Below are 6,000 nucleotides of genomic sequence, written 5' to 3'. Positions count from 1 at the left end.
TGGAATTCTCTGCCTCAGAGGGTGGTGGAGGCTGGTTGTCTGGATGCTTTCAAGAGAATGTTAGATAGAGCTCTCATGGATAGTGGAGTTAAGGGATATGGAGAGAAGGCAGGAACAGGGTACTGATTGTGGATGATCAGCCATGATGACATTGAATGGCGGTGCTGGCTCGAAGGGCCGAACGGCCTACTCCTGCACCTATTGTCTATAGTTTAACTTGGCGTCATTGTGGGCTGATGGGTCTGCTCCTGTGCGGCACTGTTGTACCTTCAATGTTCTTTGTTCCATTTTATTCAATTGCTCTTTGCTATTTTGATACAATTTTTAAAAAATAACCGAGTGCTTTTATCCCACAAGTTACAGTTAAACTGCAAAATGTGAGAAGCTTTGCATTCGGTTTGCATAAGTCATCATATTTTACTATAAGTCCACAACATGAGTTCAGTTCAGTTTGGTTTAGTTTGTTGTCACGTGTGCCGAGGCACAAGTTGTAACAGCAACATGGCTGTTGATTCTCAGGGTGTTGAATTAAAATTGAAGGGTGATTTTGAAACCAAACTCAGTCTGTTTTCATGCAAATCTTTTCAGGCGGGGCAGAGCCCATTAAGTTTCACTATTTGTCATGCAGCCACATTTGCATTTTGGATTCCTCCAGTTACACCTTTGGAGTTTAGTTTAGAAATACAAGGTGGAAACAGGCCCTTCGGCCCACCGAGTCCACACTGACCAGCCATCACCCGTTAGCTAGCTCTATCATATCAAAGAGAGAGATATAGCTCGCAGGGCTAACGGAGTCAGGGGATATGGGGAGAAAGCAGGAACGGGGTACTGAGTTTGGATGATCAGCCATGATCATATTGCATGGCGGTGCTGGCTCGAAGGGCTGAATGGTCTACTCCTGCGCACCTGTTTTCTATGTATCTATCCTATACACTAGGGACAATTTACAGAAGCCAATTAACCTACAAACCTGTACGTCTTTGGAATGTGGGAGTATTGGATGTTCATATGATGAGCGTTTGACGGCACTGGGCCTGTACTATCTGGAGTTGAGAAGGATGAGGGAGGACTTCATTAACATGTATTTTTCAATGAAACAGATTCTTGATTAATACGGGTGTCAGAGATTATGGGGAGACGAGGGAGAGAGAGAGATCAGCCATGATTGAATGGCAGAGTAGACGTTGGGCAGAATGGCCTAATTCAGCTCCTTAACTTAACTTTTAACTTAAAAACTTTTGAATTTACGAAACTGGACCACCCGGAAAAAACCCACGCTAGCTTAAATGGGGCACTTTGGTCAGAAAAAGTTCATGTCATAGGAGGAGATTTAGGCCATTCAGTACATCAAGTCTACTCTGCCATTCAATCATGGTTGATCTATCTTTCCCTCTCAACCCCATTCTCCTGCCTTCTCCCCATAACCCCTGACACCCGTACTAATCAAGGCATGGATGTGTTTGGGCCGAAGGGCCAGTTTCCGTGCTGTATGACTCGATGAGCTCCAGAGGGATCTATCCTTTAGCATTCAGCCACGGAGGGGTTAATAAATCTTGCTCCATTCAAAAACAAACCTTTAATCCTGCGGGTTGAACTGACATTCTTTTTCAATAAACAACCTCTACAGGCAGTAAAACAAGTCAGGGCTAAGTGGGAACTATAGGTGGCTGACTATTGAATGAATGCAAATCAGGAACAAGTTGTATGCGATTATCATACGAAGGTACATGTGCTGTACTCCTTGTGATATTAACCTGTCTTTTGAAATATTTGTGTCGTGGCTTAGTTATTGATAGTAACATGGAATTTTCCACTTGACTTTATTGCAAAGCAGCGATCCATTATTTTAAGGTGTTGGCTTCAATGCTCCAGTGACAGCAACTGGAAAGACAGACCATTTGCCACTAAAGTTATATCAACCCAGTAACATAACTACTGTTCGTACAAAATGTTTGCAGATTTGATTTGGGTTTGTTTTTTTTTAACGAGCTTACATTCCTGTGATCCGACGTGCTTCTTGGTGAAAATGTTTCTCCTACGGAAAACAATCCCCCCTCTGTGCTGATCGCAGGATTTTCCTGGAAGTTGTTTTTGTGTGCTGGGATCAAGCAATCATTTATTGGTGTGTTTCAGATCAGAAGAATTTATTTTTGTCCAAGATCTGCCGCTCAGATTCTCCGACGACTTTACCTCAGACCTTTGGAGATACAGCGGGGAAAGGGGCCCTTCTGGCCCAGCCGGGTCCGCGCCGACCAGCGATCACCCCGTATACCAGCACCAACCTACACACACTAGGGACAATTTACCATTGCCAGAAGCCAATTAACCTACAAACCTGCACGTCTTGGGAGTGTAGGAGGAAACCAGAGCACCCGAAGAAAACCCACGCGGTCACAGGGAGACGGAGAAACATAGAAAATAGGTGCAGGAGTAGGCCATTCGGCCCTTCGAGCCAGCACCGCCATTTAATATGATCACAGCTGATCATCCAACATTCCGTTCCTGCCTTCACCCCATATCCCTTGATTCCGTTAGCCCTAAGAGCTATATCTAACTCTCTTGAAAACATCCAGTGAATTGGCCTCCACTGCCTTCTGTGGCTGAGAATTCCACAGATTCACAGCTCTCTGGGTGAAAATGTTTTTCCTCATCTCAGTCCTAAATGGCCTACCCCTCATTCTTAAACCGTGGCCCCTGGTTCTGGACCCCCCCCAACATCGGGAACATTTTTCCTGCATCTAACCTGTCCAATCCCTTAAGAAATTCATATGTTTCCATCAGATCCTTCTAGAAGACTCGATAAGAGAATGCACAAACTGACAGCACCCGAGGCCGGGATCAATCCCGGGAGCAAGTCTACCGCTGCGCCACCGTGCCTGCCGCCCACATTCCAATCTATTCCAATTATTATTCAAACCCTAAACTGTACTTCATATGTAGGGTGGATCAGGGTTTACAGTAACTAGACTGCATAGACTGGCTAGACAATGTATTGCCTAATCTGCTGTAATTGTCAGGAATAATTGTACGGCATAACTATCAGTGAAATAATAATTAAAAAAACATCCTCATCAGAAGACAATAGACAAAAGACAATATGTGCAGTAGTAGGCCATTCGACCCTTCGAGCCAGCACCGCCATTCAATGTGATCATGGCTGATCATCCACAATCAGTACCCCGTTCCTATCTTCTCCCCATATCCCCTGACTCCACTATCTCTAAGAGCCCTATCTAGCTCTCTCTTGAAAGCATCCAGAGAACCGGCCTCCACCGCCCTCTGAGGCAGAGAATTCCACAGACTTTGGATTTGTTAGTTTAACACTTGTTTTCTGCACATACAAACCTAGCACGCCAAATATTCTCAATAATACATTTATTTAGAAATCAATTTAAGTTCTTGTATATTATACATGAGAGTTTTGTTTTGTTTTTCAATTTGCAATAAACACTAAATCTGCAAATCAGTCAATGAATTTCTAGATTCAAACATGCAAATAATTTTAAATCATATTTTGGGTAACAGTGGCGCAGCGGTAGAGTTGCTGCCCCGCAGCGCCAGATACCCAGGTTCGATCCTGACTACGGGACCTGTACGTTCTCCCTGTGACCGCGTGGGTTTTCTCCGGGTGCTCCAGTTTCCTCCCACACTCCAATGACATGCAGATTTGTAGTTTAATTGACTTTAGTAAAAAGCTGTAAATTGTCCCTGAGTGTAGACTAGTTAGTGTGCGGGGGTGATCGCTGGGCGGCGTGGACTTGGTGGGCCTGTTTTCCGTGCTGTATTTCTAAACTCTATAAAGATTTTGTATGTTAGATTTGTGAATTTTGACACATATGATAAACACAAAATCTGCAAACCAGTGAATTAATTTCTTGGTTCAAACATGCAAGTAATTCTAAGTCACTTTTTTTTTTGAAGCAATTACATTTTGGCTCAGTGTGAGCTTTTGTTAAAGACTTTTGTTTTAGGATTAATAAAGCAATGTAAATACATTTTATTGCTGCATTGAATTTCAATTCAGTCATTTGATTTTTTTTTTTCAAAAAGATTACGGTTAGCGTATTTTATTAGTGCCGAACAAAAAGTCACAACTCTGTACAGGATGTTATCACCAAGGAACTAGCAGTTCTCTGCGAATGTCAGTTTACACCATTCCTGAAGGGTGATCCCCATACTGGGCTGGAAAAGCAAATACGACTTCTTTATCTTGAGTCAGTTCAAAGAAAGCAACCCAGCTAAAGATAGGAGAAACCGATTGCAAAGTAGTGGTGATGGCAGTATGTCATCACAGTAATGGTAGTATCACCACAGTAGTGGCAGTATGCCATCACAGTATGGTATGGCAACTGCTCTGTCTCCGACTGCAGAGGGTGGTGAAAATTGCCCAACGCATCACCGGTTCCTCACTCCCCTCCATTGAATCTGTCCAAAGCAAGTGATGTCTACAATGGGCGTGCAGCATCGTCAAGGACTGCTCTCACCCCAACCATAGGCTGTTTACCTTCCTACCATCCGGTAGGCGCTACAGATCTGCCGGACCAGCAGGTCCAGGGACAACTTCTTCCCTGTGGCTGTTACACTACTTAACTCTGTACCTCGGTGATTGCCAGCCACCCCCCCCCCCCGGACATTCCTTCCCCCAGAAAAATTGCACTACTACAACTGTATGTACGTATATATAATTATTGCTCATATTCTATGTTCGTTCTTCAGGGGAGATGCTAACTGCATTTTGTTGTCTCTGTGCTGTACACTGCACAATGACAATAAAGATTGAATCTGAATCTGATAATATCTTCCGTTCAATGGTGATGATGTTATCCTTTGGTAATCTGCAGCGTAGAGTTACAGAGACACGAGGAACTACAGATGCTGGAAACTTGAACAGAAACACAGACCCGCACGTCTCTGGGGATGTGGGAGGAAACCGAAGCAACCTGGAAGGCCTGGACAAAGTGGACGTGGAGAAGATGTTTCCACTAGTGGGAGAGTCTAGGACTGGAGGTCATAGCCTCAGAATTAAAGGATTAAGAAAGAACTGCAGGTGCTGGTAAAATCGAAGGTGGACAAAAATGGTGGAGAAACTCAGCGGGTAAGGCAGCATCTATGGAGCGAAGGAATAGGTGACGTTTCGGGTCGAGACCCTTCTTCAGTCTCGACTCGAAACGTCACCTATTACTTTGCTCCATAGATGCTGCCTCACCCGCTGAGTTTCTCCAGCATTTTTGTCTATCGTGAGAATTAAAGGGTGTTCCTTTAAGAAGATGGCGAGGAATCTCTTCAGTCAGAGGGTGGTGAATCTGTGGAATTCTTTGCCACAGAAGGCTGTGGAGGCTGCCAATTGATATTTTTAAGGCAGAGGTAGATAGATTGTTGATTAGTATGTGTTATTGGGAGGCAGCAGGAGAATGGGGTTAGGAGGGAGAGATAGATCACCCATGATCGAATGGTGGAGTACACTTGATGGGCCGAATAACCTAACTCTGCTCCTAACATATAACCTTTGAAACATAGAAGATTATTAAGGGATTAGACACACTAGAGGCAGGAAACATGTTCCCAATGTTGGGGGAGTCCAGAACCAGGGGCCACAGTTTAAGAATAAGGGGTAGGCCATTTAGAACGGAGATGAGGAAAAACTTTTTCACACAGAGAGTTGTGAATTTATGGAATTCTCTGCCTCAGAAGGCAGTGGAGGTCGATTCACTGGATGCTTTCAAGAGAAGGTTAGATAGAGTTCTTAAAGATAGCGGAGTCAAGGGATATGGGGAGAAGGCAGGAACGGGGTACTGATAGTGGATGATCTGCCATGATCACAGTGAGTGGCGGTGCAGGTGCAGCAGGCAGTAAAGAAAGCGAATGGTATGTTAGCTTTCATTGCAAAAGGATTTGAGTATAGGAGCAGGGAGGTTCTACTGTAGTTGTACAGGGTCTTGGTGAGACCACACCTGGAATATTGCGTCCAGTTTTGGTCTCCAAATCTGAGGAAGGACATTA

The sequence above is a fragment of the Leucoraja erinacea genome, chromosome 14 (genome assembly GCF_028641065.1).
Source record: "Leucoraja erinacea ecotype New England chromosome 14, Leri_hhj_1, whole genome shotgun sequence".
Taxonomy (NCBI): Eukaryota; Metazoa; Chordata; class Chondrichthyes; order Rajiformes; family Rajidae; genus Leucoraja; species Leucoraja erinaceus.
Note: the sequence above shows the minus strand (reverse complement) of the source record.